This window comes from Camellia sinensis, chromosome 2, assembly GCF_055761805.1.
Source record: "Camellia sinensis isolate YWXY chromosome 2, ASM5576180v1, whole genome shotgun sequence".
NCBI lineage: Eukaryota > Viridiplantae > Streptophyta > Magnoliopsida > Ericales > Theaceae > Camellia > Camellia sinensis.
The window spans coordinates 180,190,840-180,208,463 of NC_138962.1; the positions used below are offsets into that span (position 1 = coordinate 180,190,840).

The following is a 17,624-nucleotide window of genomic DNA, read 5'->3' on the forward strand; positions in this document are numbered from 1 at the left end:
ATAATTACTCTCCTATATAATAATAAAATTACTTAAATTATTAATTGAAACATATTTTTTACACCCAAAAAACTATTAAGTAGGCCTCCTATTGTACCCTAATAAGGACAACATATATTAAATTTTAAAATTAATTTTTTTTTTTTTCATAATATACCCTAATCACATATTCGTATTATTCATCTTCTTCCACAAGTTTAAATTATTTTCTCTTATTCTTCTTCCTCACTACAAAATCAAACAATAGATGAGAATAATAGTAAAAATCATTTTTTGAAACAACTCATCAAAGATGAAATAAATATTTTCATAAATATAACGATACAATTCTTGATTTATATATATGTATATATATATATATATTTACGTAACAAAGTCAACAAGACCAGGCTCAATTGATCTTATGCCCTTACCCAAAATAATAACACTAACAATTTTATCTAAATACTCTATTATATCTTCAGTCCACCTAGTGGAAGAATCACTGTTGTTATTCTGAGAACAGTAGCTTCTAACAAAATTAGGATTCTTTATTGTAGAAGATTGCCTAACTGTATGGAAAGCTGAGATAAAATCATTGGGCACATTTGTAGATGAATCAAAACTAAGACTCTTTGTAATAGGATGGGCAGAGTTGAAAAGATATTTCTAGGGCACAAAAGACCCAAAAGACGAATCATAGTGTGGCCCTATACCAGTTCACTCTGCCGAACAAAGACAACATATTTGAATCTGAAAGTCCGAATCAAATAATATTGTTCAACATTATAAATCTAAACATAACTATTTTATTTTTATTTAAGTGTATCTTGAAAGGTAAATTAGAAAAAATTATATGATGCACTGAGACTAACATAAAACCCTAAATAATTTGACATAATGTACTGAGAAATGAAGTACTTAAATTTTTTTTGGGTATAAATAAAATCCCCTTCGAGAATGGCATATAGTTCTTTTGTCCTTGAAACCAGTCCGTTCCAAACTTGTTGGGCTTTTACCGAAACAAGGCCAAAATAATGAATGGGCCAGCCCAAGCAAAACTGGGCCTTGAATTTGAAACAGTCCGGCCCAAGTTCATTGGGCTTTTACCTATACCAAGCCCAAATCCTGGGCAGTTTGGCTAAAGTGAAACTGGACATAAAATTGGACCTTGAAATTGAAACCCAACCCAGCCCAAATCTTGGACTGGCCAGCCCAAGTGAGACTGGGCCTTGAATTTGAACCCAACCTGGCCCAAGCTCATTGGGATTTTACTCAAACATTGGCCAAATTCCGACAAGCCAGCCCAAGTTAGATAGAGCTTAGAATTGGGCCTTGAACTTGAAACCCAACCTAGCCCAAGTTCATTGGGCTTTTACTGAAATAAAGCCCAAATCCTGGACATGCTAGCACAAGTGAGATTGGGCCTTAAATTTGAAACCCAGCTCAGCCCAGCCCATGAAAAATTATATATTAAAAAAAAAAGGTGAAGAAAAATTATTTAAAAAAAGACGCAAATCAAGGGTTGGAGGCCAGGGCACAAGCCCATAGAGGCGGCCTATTGGCCCACTCATACGTCCACCATGCGAGCTCAGCCTGCAGCCCAATCAAAAAGGCTTCACACATTTTCAATTTTCTACACCAAACAAGCCCATTATCAAGTCACGGAAGAATGGTCCATAAAATAATTGTGCTGATCTCCCTCATGAGCTAAAATGAACGTCTTTCAGGTTTAAGGTTTGCCTTACTTGACCATTTGAAACATGACAAGTCACTCGAAAGAAGAAAACAAATAAACCAATTTGATTTACTTCCAAATTTTAAATTTCTTATCAAAATCTTAGCACACAGGATATTTTATCCTTTACTTTCACAAACATCAATTCGTGTGGCAAACTAGTCTATGCCAGTCCTATTTTGCTATTTTGTAGTCTTAAGAATTGAGCCCTGCATAAAAACAGATGAATAAAATAAATAAGCTTCGTATAAGTGAAAAATTAAACACACAATTAAGTAAAAAATTAAACACATAATTCGGTTTGAATTGCAGCATGCTTGTCCATTTCATGTAATCAGCAAAAAAATCGATAAATGTAAACCAACATTATAACATGATATGGACACGAAAAAGCAAAAAAGGAAGAATCGAACAGGACAAACTACAAATTGTTACATGCCACAATTACAATTATGACTGATACGAAATGCACAGTTCAAATACGAAATGCAAATCTTTTCCAATCAGTTTATGACATGCTCTTATATAAAATATTTGTGCAATTATAAAACAAGAAATCATTATATATAGTAAATGTTAACAGACACTTCACACCTAATTAATACACTACGTATTGGTTTACTCTCAATGAGATGATTCATAATTAAATGTCATCTGCAGGATCAACTGAACTCACTGTGATCTTAAAATCTGATCTAAATATATCAATTAAAGAAGAAAATTCATATGCAACAATAAAAGCTGAGAAATATTCCTTGGAACAGATTATAGTACCTTGGGCCGCTCAATAGAGCTTCCAAAATAACCTATTCCAAAAGACAGGGAAGTGTAGGCTGCTGCAATCTCTATAGGTTTCAGCTTAGGTGAAGTCCAGGGAAGCTAAATAAGAAACAAACAAATAGTAAGTCATTTTTTTTCCTTTAAAAAACCATTAAGGTTGAGGGTTGGGAGCTCTCACTGTTATAGAAGCCTTGGCTTAAACAACTAGAGTTCGGGCACTTTTATCAGTACCGTGCTGGCTACTATCTGGCATAACAGAGCGTAAAACTTTCATGCAAGCAGAGCCCAGACCTGCCTGCGACCTGTGCAACAAAAATAATAACCCATGTTAAATTCACAAGCTGGGGGTATACATAAATGGAAACAAAGAACATGATTTTTGTAGGTTTAACACAAATAAATAATGAAAACTAAATACATAGAAGAAAGCTTTAAACTAAAAAAAATCAGAAAAACATGAAGACCTTTACAAAAATATCCCGCTATTAAACTAGCCTCATACCAAGAAAATATAATGTTCCTTGTAGTAAAAGATAAATTAAAATTGCACGCTTCTAAGATACAATTTTCTTTTTTCTTTTTCTTTTTTTTTCCCCCTTTCTGTTGATTATACTTCTCAAAATAAAACAAAATAACATTTTTGAACGACGAGGATACATACAGTGATGATGAGACACAGCACTCCCGAGCAGCAAATCCTTTCATTAACTACTCTCCAGCACCACTAACGCAACAACCAACTATAAATGGAGCCCCAAATGGACCTTTTGAGGATGTCTAACAACCGGAGCCATACATTGCTGCTTATCCCACACGTCCAGTTATCCGTTAAAAATATTTGAAGAATAAATTTCAAGTTTAACTGAATAATGATCCATTTTAGAAATGATGTCATGCAAATTTCAACTTTCAGGTGTGAATTGTGATCAACAGAGGCATCAAATCTAAATAAAAGACAAGCTAGAAAAGCATTGAAAATGAAAATGAAAATGATGCCAAATGGGCCCTTAGAAACTTGATTAACTTCATCAAATGAACTGGCTACCCAATAACCACTTCAAGGTTTCATTCACAACCAAGAAAACCATTTCTTTTGCGTGGTTGTTTGGAACTTGGGAGGACAAAATGTCATAGAGGAACCGAATTTTTTTTTTTTTTTTTAAAATCAAAGCCTCTGAATCCCCCTCCTCTCTCTCTTCACACACACACAACTTCATACACCAAAGCCCCCACCAAACCGTCAATGGCCACCAGTCAACTCCTCCCACAGAACACCAATTCGACCACCATTGCCATACTTGGGTTAATTAAATAAGAACACTAGAAAAATAATGATACAATTTAAGGAATTGAGACAAATAATATAGAAACTCTTTGCATATATAACAAGAAAATGCCACAAAAACAAAGCAGATAATCACCTTCAGTGCAATGCCACCATGTGAAGCTCCAGATGCTATATGTCCTTCAGTGTCAACACAAATAACCCCAACAGTGTCCATAATGCAGTCATCTCCACATTCAACGTACATAATTGACCATGATCTCCATTTGTGTTCAAATGATCACATGGTAGAACTCTGTTTGTGGAACACATGCAAAAACATTCATAAATTAAAAATAAACTTTAATAAAACAGCCAACCATAAAAGAGAGAGAGAGAGAGAGAGAGAGAGAGAGAGAGAGAGAGAGAGTAATTGATACTTATCATTGTAACATATTTAGTTGTGAATACAAAAAAAAACAAATTGACATATTTAGCATGAACATCCTTTTCTCTCAAAACATATTTTCATGAAACAAGCAATTGACATATTCAACAAGGGTAAAATTTCACTTTACCCCCCTCAACTATTGTCCCGTATCACTTTACCCCCTGAACTAAATATTGTAACACTTAACCCCCCTCATCTACTAATTTTTTTTTTTTAATCTAAACCTTTATGACGAAATACCCTTTTATCTATGGGATAAATTACACTTTACCCTCTTGAACTAGTATCACCTAATATCACTTTACTCTTCAACTAAAAAATGCTACATTTGCCACATAGATTTACAAATTTGTATAAATGTAAACAATTTGTTTCTTAGATAAATGAAAATTTGACATGTGATTTGCAAATGACCTCTCAAATCAAATGCCTAAAATAACATCATCAATTTGTCTGGTTTAGTATTTAAAAATTGTTTTTGAGCTTTTTATTTTTCATATTTTTTTTGGTCTTCAGTGAAACTTTTCATATTTTAGTCTCTCTTTTATCTTTTTTCTTTTTGTACTTTTTAAGTACATCTAATCTAGATGCATGAAAATACATTAACATACCAGTTTTTTGTTTTTCATTTTTTATTTTTTCATTTTAGTAAACTTCCTTTGGATTTCCTTACAAATATTTTACTTTTTAGGTGCATTTAAAATTTTAATTTTTTTTACACTACAATATGAAAAAAGTTTTACTAAAGACAAAAAAAACAAAAACGCAAAAAAGTAAAAACTAAAAAACTGTAATTGAGTTTAAAAACCAAAGAAAGTATAAAATTTTTTGGTTGAGGGGGGTAGAGTGATATTGAGTGATAGTTGAAGGGGGTAAAGTGTAAAATGTGATGCGGGGGAGGAAGGGGCTATGGTACACCACATGATTGTGGATACCAAAAAAAATGAAATTGACATATTTAGCATGAACATCCTTCTCTCTCAAACATATTTATCATGAAACAAGTAATTGACATATTCAGTTATGGTACACACTTAATTATTGCCAGCTTTGGGAGGAACGAGAATGTTCTGTTTAAAATCTAAATGGCATGGAATACCTGATACAGCAGCATCCTCTTGAGTGCTAGAAGAAAGTTCTCCATCAATTTCTGCTTTCATGGCTTCTGTATCATCAAGCATTGATTTGTATTTCTCCCAATGTCTTTTTACCCTCTCTGTAACCAGCCACTGTTTCCAAAAGATGCACAACGACAAGTATGATAAATAATTCCAGAATAAAGAACAGATTACTAAAGAAATTTAAAGCCAACGTATTCAAGAAAAATATTGATATATAGTGTAAGTGTGGTAGGTAGAGTTGAGTGTGTTAGGTGAGAGTTGAGTGTGGTAGGTAGATGTAAGTGTGTTAGGTGAGAGTTGAGTGTGGTAGGTGAGTATGTTTTTCTCTTCTATATATAGGAGAGTCATTGTATACATTCAATATATCAATAATATCAATCATAATACATATAATTTATTCTCTGTAATTCTCTCTCTATCAATTTATTTTTACATGGTATCCGAGCTAGGTTAAGAACCTAGCAATTTCGTTTCACCGGCGGGCGGCAATCTCGCCTTGGCCGCCCGCCGGACAAACCCAAATTTCTTAATTTCTTCTTCCATGACAGCTTCATCAAACGCTCAGAGCTTCCAGTACCTTTGTAATTGACTACATCAATATATTCATGGTCCCCTCCAGGGACCTTCCCACTTGACAATCTTTTCTGCTGCTGTTCTCAGTGTTGTTGTTGTTGTTGTTGCTCCTTAATATATCTTGTCCAGAGTTGAACATATAGGAGTTCATTCCACGTGTCAGGTACACCAGGAAGGCACCAATGGCTGCAATCTTGGAATCTCAATGGTGATCGTCTCTCCTCCTCCGTGAAGTTCAGCTACGGCGGCTCTCCGATCGTCTCTCCTCCTCCGTGAAGTTCAGCTACGGCGGCTCTCCGATCGTCTCTCCTCCTCCGTGAAGTTCAGCTACGGCGGCTCTCCGAGCCCCACCCAAAGATGGGTCTGTTTCGAGACTATGGAATAAGGGGTTTTCTTGTTCTTTTTGACAGCAGAGAGGTCAACTGTTCGTCTTCCCAGAACAGGTCTTGTTCCAGTAGCTGTGGAGGCTTAGGGCTAACAATATTATCACTGTAATGACAATCTTCCTCTTCTGAATCGAAGTAGTCCTCTCTCTCTACTGGCCCTCGTTGAATCTTAAGAGACACCCATGTACACCTACCACACTTACATTGCGGTTTGATTGACGAGAAGCCGTATTCGTTTTTAAGCTCCGATGGGAGCATCACAGTTCACGCCGGTGAAAGGTTAGGTCGCAGGATAGTTACTGATGCGATAACTACTCCAGTAGTTAATACGTCTGCTTACTTCTTCAAGAAAACTTCTGAGCTCATTGATTTTAAGGAGCAACGCCGTGCAAGTTTTGAATACGGACGTTATGGAAATCCAACGACAGTGGTTGCAGAGGAGAAGATAAGCGCACTTGAGGGAGCTGAATCAACCTTGTTAATGGCATCTGGAATGTGTGCCAGTACTGTCATGTTGTTGGCATTGGTACCAGCTGGTGGGCATATTGTGACGACGACTGATTGTTATAGGAAGACTCGGATATTTATTGAAACTATCCTTCCCAAAATGGGGATCAAGGCCACTGTGATTGACCCTGCAGATATTGGAGCCCTTGAATCTGCACTGGATAAAAATATAGTTACTCTTTTCTTCACTGAGTCCCCAACCAATCCATTCCTGAGATGTGTTGACATTGAATTGGTTTCAAAACTTTGCCACGATAAAGGTTTCATGATCACTGTATCTGCAAAACCCACTTGCTTTGCTTTTTCTCATCAGCTACCCACGTGATCCCACTAACCAATGCACTTTAAACTCTCTCTCCACTCAAGCACACCCACCATTTTGCCAACTTTCTATTCTTATTATTATTATTATTATTATACAAAACAAAACAACCCCACACCAACAGTCCACTTTTCACATCTTTATTTTTATCAAACACCTATCTTTAATTTTTACTTTATTTTCTGTTTTTCCTTTCCATCATCGCTTGTTCCAACTTTCCACCCTCACATATTTTTTTTATTTTTTTATACTATATTATATCCCCCTAACATTTATTAGCTCACCGATTCACACGCCTTCTGATATTTCAACTCTTTCTTTTATTTCCTTTCCCCAAAAAAAAAAAAAAAAAAAATAAATAAATAAATAATACATAAAAATAAAAAAAAATAAAACCAAAAACAATTTACAAATTTGCACAATACATCATATTTTATTCATCTCAGGGATCCACCCCGATCACAATTTTACACACACACCAAAAAAAAAAAAAAAAAAAAAAAAAAAAAACAAACAAACAAACAAAAACAAACAATACCCACAAACACCCACCCATAGGCGGGATTTTTTCCTTATCCCTTCTCTACTCTGCCGCCGGTCTCTTCTTCTTACCTCCGTCCTGGGCGGCCCTTGACGGTGCTGCCTCCGTGTTTCTCACGCCGCCGAGCCCGTTCACTCCCCCTTGCTCCTCCACTGCAGCATATGGCGGATCTCCAAACCGGAACATAACGGTGGCCTTCCGCTTCAGTTCCTTGTTTTCCGCTTTTAGCACACATATCTCTACTCGCGCATCCTTATACATGCGCTGGAGCAGAGCCAGTTGGGCGTTTAACTGCTGCACCTCATTTGTCCTACTCTGCAGCCGGTGCGACAAGTTTGTGACTGCCGTCATCGTCTCCACACATGACTTCAATGTATACTGATTAGCCTCAATATCTGATTGTGCTGCCATTCTTTGCTCCACAGACCGCATGGGAAAGGTCAACGGCGCAAACTCAGGGGCGCTTGGTTGAGGTTCAAGGGCAACCGCACCAGTTATCTCTCTTGTGGACTCGTTGAGGTCTGGAAAGAGAGTGAGTAGACCACGGGAACAGGAAGAAGAGGCCATGTTTTGGGTTGCTGAGTGTTTCAGAGAAGGGTTGTTTACAGAGTGGTTACAGAATGTTTCAGAATGACAATGCTCAGAGGTTTCAGCCTGGTTTGGTATCCACAGCCTCAGCATTGGTTTATATCGACAATGACGACGCGGCCGACACGCTGCTCTGTCGCTCACGTGCCTCGCCACGTGTCCGGCGCGCCTTTTGATGGCTCGCCAATCGATACTTTCTGTCGGGCACGACTTTTGATGAAGTGGGCGCGCCTTTTGAGGGCGCGACTTTTGAGGGCTCGATATATATATCTACATGTATATCTTTTGGCCAGCCTATATACACACTCATACAATGTCTTCTACATCGGTCCGACATGACCCCATAAACTGTCTTCTACATCGGTCCGACATGACCTCATAAACTGTCCCGACATTGATTCCGGTCAGCTTCTACTTCGGTCCGACATGACCCCATAAACTGTCTTCTACATCGGTCTGACACGACCACACAGTGTCTGCTACAACGGTCCGACATGACCCCGTAAACTGTCTTCTACACCGGTCCGACATGACCCCATAAACTATCTTCTACATCGGTCTGACACGACCACACAGTGTCTGCTACATCGGTCCGGCATGACCTCGTAAACTGTCCTGCTACAACGGTCCGACACGACCATACAGTGTCTTCACCAACGGTTTGACACGACCATACCGTGTCTCCTATCCTGTTTTATTTTATTTATCAGTTTACTTTCCTGTTTTGTTACTCTCTCCAAACTCAAGTTGGTTCGTATTTATCCTCCTTGAGTTTGAGGGGGGCTGTAAGTGTGGTAGGTAGAGTTGAGTGTGTTAGGTGAGAGTTGAGTGTGGTAGGTAGATGTAAGTGTGTTAGGTGAGAGTTGAGTGTGGTAGGTGAGTATGTTTTTCTCTTCTATATATAGGAGAGTCATTGTATACATTCAATATATCAATAATATCAATCATAATACATATAATTTATTCTCTGTAATTCTCTCTCTATCAATTTATTTTTACATATAGGGAAATGGAAATTTAGACAGATAGGACAAAAAACTAGGAGAGTTTACCTCATCAGCCTCCAGTATACCTGTCGGCCAAGAAATACCCTTGGATTTTGCCCACATACGTGCACCTTTACCAACCAAGAAGCTAGGAAACACAAAAAATGCCTCATAAGAAAACAAAAATCTGAGGGAGAACAACAAATGGCATGCCCTAGTGAGATACATTAACTCCTCACCAAGGATCACCAGTGTAGCCAAGAAAACGAGGAAATCCAATTTGACATGATGTTGAAGTAAGAAACTAATTTATCAAAAACTTGGAATGGACTCCTCAATAAATCATTTCTTTCAAATTTTGAATTAAAGACCAAATGACTGTAACTAATTTCACCCATTACATTACCCTTCATGGCTTCATTTGATTTGAGTTTTACAAGCACTAAACATGTGTAGAAGGCAGATTCATATTCACTATTCACATATAGTATGCATTACATAACATCTCCAACAAAATAATGTTGCACTACTCATAATTCCCAATGAAAAATCCACAAGACATAAATAATAAGTACTGTGACAATGCTGCCATAAAGAGGTAATTTGTATATCAAAATTCAAAGATAAACACAGGTGTAATCATATGTGGGAGGTATTCGACCCAGTAGTGCTAAACCCAACATTTTTTCCTTGGCCAACAAAGCAGCAACCTGGATACCATTCCGGACACCTACTAATTATTAACTTCACAGAAATGAAGAGCATAAAATGAAAATGAAAGCTCCATAACATTATCAAAGCCAAAGGACAGAAGAAATTGAAGCTCGCAACATAAAAACTTATTTACTTATTTAGAGTATGGTTTCATTAATTATACTTCAGGAATACCTAGCACCGCTCCAACAGCCCCAAATGCCCCATAATCACCATCCATGATACTGGCATCACATTCCACGTGACCTCTTCAGTCAAATTTGAGCCAATCCCAACATTTGTGCTTGGATCATCCTTTAAAGAAACAAACTTTATCAATAATGAAATTCACAATAGCTAGACAAAATTAAGAAGAGAAACACTACAAAAAATTTCCACTGCATTAAATGGCTCTTTCCACATCAAATAGATAGGAGGAATATTCTAGAGCCATATCTAACCCGCCCAACAACCCTACAACATCAAAGCCCAACCATCCCCCTAGGGCATTGTATTGGTCCCCTTAAGTTTGAACCAATCAAACAAGCCCAGACAGCCCATGGACTACTAGCTTATATTCTTCCAAACCAATTATTACACAGCTAAAATATCCTTGAACTATCCTGTAGTTTCAAATGTGTAATTCCATCTACCATATACAAGACCAAAAATTTCACAAAATACTAAAGAAAAGAAAAATCAATGAGTTTCAGTTAACTCTTGACATGACTTTAGAGTCCACATTGTAAAATTTCTTACTCTTTTTTTTTTTTCCACGAAATCCAAGTTGCATGTAAGCATCTTATACAAAAGAAAATAAAGAATTCTTCATACCACCCACTACTATTACTTTTCAGATTTGTAGCTTGAAAACAGATTAGTTTTCCAATCAAGTGATATGCAAAAGATTGGATTGGTTGCATTGTTGCACAAGTAGAGCATTTAAAAATCCCATTCACAAACCCAACCCACTCTCCCCACCAAAAAATGTATCAAGTATTTTGGGCTCGACGCATCTCATTAACTAAGAAATGTCTCAGTTATACGCTGCTTCCAAAATCAAATCTTATTTCTAGTATGTCATCTTGATCATGGTTGCTCAACTGTTATCTGCCAATCAAAGTGGCATTATGATGAGCCTTCATTATGCAATCTTCATGTGAGCTCTAGGGGTCATTCTATTTTAATATCAACTCCGCACAACAACTTGTTGACTGCATTAAGTCACCACTATAGTAGCAATAAAAGATTCAAACAGGGACAACAGCATTAATGAAGCAGCAATCTTGATTCAAGCTAAGCTCAAGATGACTTGGGTAAACATTTTTTTCTAGCAGACAAGATAATGCAACAATAAATAATCACTATAAGACAACTCTAAAGTCTAAATACAATAGTTTGAAAAGGAAGAGGAAGAAAAGGATGTTAGAGGCATATAATTCCAACAGAGATTTAGAAACAAGCCCTACAGCAACATATCATCCTCTATTGATTTGGACTTAGACAAAAGATCGTGGAAAACAAATAGCCAAGACAGGAAAATCAAGTCAATTTTTGTTCTAAGTTAAGGTTTCCTTTTACTGTTTTCTAAGGGTGGGCTGTTCTTGAAGTAAAAAAACAATAAGGATCATTGATGTGCAGATGAACCATTGCCAAGCACAATGTAGTTAAGAGGCATAGCGTGGGGTTGTGACTGATGAAGAGAAACTAATTTATTTTTTTCAAATTAAAAGTCGCTTTGAAAATAAATATAGAGTAGCTTTTGTCATTAAGATCCATAATTTTTTCTAGCATAAAAATATGAGTGATTTTAAATATTTTCTTTTAGTGAACCTGCGCGTTCATGGTAAAGCAAATCTAGCAATATGGAAATTGCTGAGCAGCATCCAAGAAAATCCTCTTAACACTCATTCTAATCTATATTGTTATATAAAAGCAACATCCCATTCGGTAAAGCCTACTTCCAAAGACATGTTATAATTTTTTATTTCCAAGAAAAGCCTCTCTCTCTCTCTCTCTCTCTCTCTCTCTCTCTCATGCTAACACACTTCTGAGAGCAGACCATTCAGACTTACAATGGTGAATGATGATTCTATTTATAATGCATTTTTCCTCATTTTTTAGCAAACCAAATGTGAGAATGGGCATTGTGATGAAATGATCATATTCTATTCCAGAAAACCAATCACTACCTTTTCAACTGAAAATAGTTGGAAAATGTTCAGAATTCAAACAAAACGACATAATACATAGATTCAAACGGAGGGAAAGAGAGGAGATCCGAAGGAAATACCTTGCGAAGAACAGAAGCAGCAGCGAGGCAGGCACGTTTCATGGCGGACCTGAGAGCTTTCTCGTTCGGCGGCACGTGAGCGCCGACGTGCACCGCCACGAAGAACCTAGGGTTCTGATCAGGGACATCATCCTCCTCCGCCATGGAATTTTGGTGAGGAGCGTTTTTAAAGAGGCGTGGAGGGCTGAATTCTGATTTAAATACCACCAGGCACTGAAGGTTGTGAAAGAGAGCGTTTTAGTAGTGTGTTGTTAGCAAAAAGAAAACATATCACTACTGCCAAAACGGTTGTGGGACCCGCCACAAGCATTACCCAAATTCTTCATTTTATAAGATTTTTTTTTTCTCCACAACATCCATAAATAAATAAAAAATTTAAATTAATCCGATAATTATAGCATGTTTAATATATAACACTTGTCACCAAAAATAATAAATAATTTATATTTAAAAATACATCTGTCGTTAATTTTTTTGGTCATAAATGCAATAAATTTAATTTGTTACAATTAACATATTGATTTAATTTTTTATTTTTATTTTTTAGGTGATAAACCCAAAGGTCACTGCAAAATGAATAATTTAAATAACCAAAATAAAGCCTACGATACATATAACACTCTCTAATCCAAATCTTATATCAAATAAAAATCCAACAACTCGAAATAAGCCTAAACAACCGTCTAAGTCTACCCGAGTTGCACCCCCATAATTTTCATGCCTAGTGCGGTGCTTACTAATATTGTGAGAGGAGGTGATTCATGCAATTAATATATGTTATTTATTTTTATTTATTTATCTGTGTGTTTTCATTGAAAATTTTGATTACTTTTAGTTCGGGAGTGTTTGGGAAGAAGCTTTTTTGGCTAAAATAGTCAAAAAGACAAAATGTCACATCAAACTCATAATCATTTCACTTTTTCTCTCACAGATATCACATCTAACTATAAAAAAATCCAATCATCTTCCCAAACACTAAAATTTTAGTCTATTAAAATAGTCAAAAACTAAAATAGCCTACTAAAATAGCAACTTCCCAAACACCCACTTTGTGTTAAATGCAATTAAGGTGGGTTTGGTGGCTTAATCCGAGATGAGAAGGGTATTTGGCTTTGTGGATTCTTCGACAAGCTGGACATACGTACAAGTCTCGAAGAAGAACTATGAGCAATTTACATAGCCTTAACAATTTCTTTTGAGAAGGGATACAAAGACCTCATCATTGAGTCCAACTCCACTGAGGCCATTGAATTGCTGAAAGTGGAATTTGTGCCCCAATAAAGAGCCTGGTAGAAGATGCAATATTTCTTATCAGCAGATGCGGTTACACAGTGCAACATGTATTGAGAAAACGAAACAAGAGTGCTGATGGGTTGACCAAAATGGGTGCTAACCAAGATGAGGCCTTGGTAGTTATGGAGGACCCAATGGCAAAAGAGAAACATTGACATAGATATCCATTTAAAAAGCATTTGGGTACTCAATGAAAATGAAACTGTTCCATCTCAACTTACAATATTTAATCCATTTTGTTTTCCGTAGCATTTAAAACAAGTACAACATGTTTTATGTACAAAATCATTCAGAACGTTATAAGAAAATATCATCAATTTTATTTCTTTTGTTGATGGATCCATTTTCTTTAGTAATTGTCCAACTTTAACAAATGAAATAAACACATGTGGATGCTGTTGAAAACAAAATGAATCAACTTGATTGAAGATTTTAGATTTCTTTGCAAATGGAACCATATCAACAATGCATTTGGTTCTCTAGATGCTATGGCAATAGAGAACTCCATGGTGTATTGAACTGCAAAAATAAGCTGAAATATAGAGCAAACCTGTGTGCCCCATGGTTCGCTCTGATTCATATATCTCATGGTCATTTCCTCCCTATTCAAGCAACATCCAAGCCCTTCGTTTAGTCCTAACAGTGTACCAAAAACTAGTTAGCAAAATAAAAAATGAACTAATACAACATAACACAAGACATCACTACAGGGAATTGAACCTTCAATAACAAGTTACTGTCACATGGCAAATACCAAAAAATGAAGGGAATAACCAAACTGAAGAGAGAAGATAAAATTGTTACCTTGTAAGTTTTGTCTCCAAAGAAGTGGATTTCATGAAAATCATCCACATATCACAAGAAATAAGTCTTGTCCCAACCTTGAGGGAAAACTTGTTAAAACATGGAAGCGTTATGCCTAAACATAAATTCAACTACAATGACTTATTATCATTTATTTTATCAGCTTAAGAATCATCAAAGCATAAACAAGGAATAACATTCATTCATATCAAAACTTATTTGTCCCCCAATGGAAAAGGTGTGATTAAGGTGAGCAAATTTCTCGCGAAGCACAGACACCATCTTAGGGCGTATGTTCAGAACCTTAATATAATTTCAGTAAAGTAATTTTCAAGAGGTTCAACATCAACTGTGTTTCTTATAGAGACCCAGGTTTTAAACTTAATCTTAATCACAATTTAAGATATTGTACCTTGTCATACTTTTCATACTCATCCCATTCTTCCTGACTACAGTTTCGGCCAATTGGTGATACATTGAGCATCCCACTTCGGAACTCTATAAATGTTCCTCTAATGAAGAAGTTGAATAAGAAATGGACTCAGAAGCTTAACATCCATGGATAATTGCCACTCATGCTTGCACTTCACAAACCTCTTTATTGGAATATCCAAGTTGGCAATGTAATGCAGCGTAAAATTAATAAATTCTAGCAAATTATATTAAAATGTCATATCCATAAACTAATAATGTACTATAAATGTTTTGTACATATATAGATCAAGCCTACCATCTAATGGCTACAACATAACTTTTTATACCTAAACTGAATTTAACAACAGCAACAAAAAAAAAAAAATCAAAAAATTTATAAACAACTTGGAAAAAAATGAATGTTTCTAACAAGAATATTGATCTGTAATCTTACTGAAGGATGGAGATAGGGGCATATTTTATTGTTTCTACCCTTGATAGCGTAATAAATATATGATCCTAACTTTTCTAATTTTTTGGTCCCTTTGGCTTCTTGCAAATTGCCTTCTTTCTTTTTTTTTTTTGGATTGGTAAGTTAAAGAAATTCGAACTTAGGTCTTGTCTAAGCTGCTAGAGTGTCCCCTTGGGGACTTGGCTTTCTTCAAATTGCTAATTAATAACAATGCAGTTTACTTAGTGAGTTACCATGCCTACTCAGGATGTAGGAAAGAGCAGGAGAAGGGTCTGACCTTAAGTTTTTTTTCTCCAAGGTATGATCTCAAGCTCTGCAAAATTACGAACCCAGGAAGAAATTAAAAAAAAAAGAAGTAAGCAAAAGAACAAAAAATGGAAAAGATAACAAAGTGGACACCAAGTGTATAAATATGGCTTAAGGCAATTACAACATTCTGCAAAACGTATTAAAATTACAATCCATTGCTTAGGAATCTTAAGTTTTCAAGGAGATGAATTGACAGATTTAATTTAAACAATATTGGAAATGTTAGCAAATATTTATTGTTTCTCTACCTTTTTCAGACCTAAAATGGTTCAGAAGAGAACCTACTTAATCTGTTGTATCAAGGCATAGCATTTTCCATTGAAGAGGCCAAATTATAAACCCAATTTTCCTACATTTTGTATAATTATGTCTAAAATATTCAAGACCTTAGTTGTTCATAAGAACTGTCTGAATCATTGCCAACATATTTCTAAAAGCATCATTTGAATCTTGAACTTTAGATAAATAATTTCGGTATAGATTTAGACAATATCTGGGTCCCAATGAACTTCCTATCCTTATAGGCCACAAGACCATTTTCTGCAAATACAGAGTCACAGTCATTTATAACTACACATATAGCAAACATGGAGTAAAAAGTCAAGCAGTCAACCACAGTATTACTTCTAAAGTACTTTTGAAAGATAGAATGTACCAAGACAAAGAAGACTAAAACGGAAAGGTTAAAGAAAATGGAGCAGTAAAGTTTATATTGCATCAAATCATATAAACAATGTGATCACCCACAAGGAAAGAACATACAGTTCACAAGAAACATTACCTTGTTTGGTTTCAGAAAATTGAGTTTTTTGTTTTCTGTGTTTTTTTGTTTTTAGTCAAAAATTTTAATATTTTAAGAAAATTTTTTATTTTTTAGATGTACGTAATCAATCAAAGCCAAACAAGGTAATTGAATTTTCCATAATTTCACTTGAAATTTTCGGAGTGAAATTTTTTTACCTAATTTGAGACAAATTCACAAACTGATTAGTATACACACTGGCATTCTCCATTAATGTTTCTATGAAGTAAAATGTTCCCCAAGTGGTGTTTCCTACTAGTATGGGGTAATAAATATCAACTAATCATTCAACTTTGAGATTTCTTTTAAACAACTGACATGCACATCAAACAATAATTAGCAAACAATATTCACACTCATCAACTTATTATACCCCAAATTTGTGGACAATAGGTCATGGATAAAAATGCAAATCCTAGAAAACCAAATCACTTAGAAAGTAAGCAAGATCCAAGAAACAAATCACCAACACAATCTTTTCTATTACTTCCTAAACCTACCAAAGCCTAATAAAAAAATTAAAACATATTGACACTTATATTCTATCTATAAATGTAATTGTTGATGAAGAAATGAAACCTTTGAAAACTAATTAGTTCACAATGAAGAAAAAACTGCATCTTATTACCACATGAACAAAATTGAAATGTGAGGTTTGGTTTGGACAAACTACAGTGACCTAGTCGCACATAAACACAACTAAAGACACCAAAAACTTTCCAAATTCTACAAGCTATTGCAGCAAACCTGAGTTCCCAAGCTACTCTGATATCTTAACAAGGTCAGACCCTCCAACAACACCAACTGTAACAACATGCAGTTAGACCAAGCTGTAAAGTTGTTATCATTATAGAAAACAACCAACATAAGCAATATTTTTCCACTTAAAAGAGAAAGAATGAACCAAAAAGGCCTTATGAAAACCACTCCACGTTGTATTCAGGGGTTATCACCATAATCAATGCAGTACCTTTCGAAGTTCCTGCATGAACTTCAGCATATCTGGAGTAACAACTTGAAATTGGAATAGCAAATGCAAATGTTAAATAAGAGGGAATTTCACCAAAACAACTAAAATCTCTATATTGATCCAAGACAGCCTAAACAAATCAGATAAATATGGCAAGTTCCATATGATCATAACCACTTGGGTCTTGCTAAATTGGAAACTTAACCATCTTTAGAAGATAAAAAAAGACAATGATACAAGCACTTTTTATAATTTTTTGGCATAAAACTAGGCATCATAACCATGAACTTAATATCATCTTATGATGATTGACAAGTTTAATCACTATTAATAGGTCG

At 35.6% G+C, this 17,624-nt stretch overlaps 1 protein-coding gene and 1 pseudogene across 4 annotated transcripts in view; both read right to left on the minus strand.

Annotated features, from left to right (window-relative positions):
- The window catches only part of LOC114289139 (putative disease resistance RPP13-like protein 1), a 178,177-nt gene that overhangs the window by 25,585 nt on the left and 134,968 nt on the right, over positions 1–17,624 (minus strand). The window lies entirely within an intron of this gene.
- On the minus strand, positions 1,761–12,410 carry LOC114283718 (putative threonine aspartase; annotated as a pseudogene).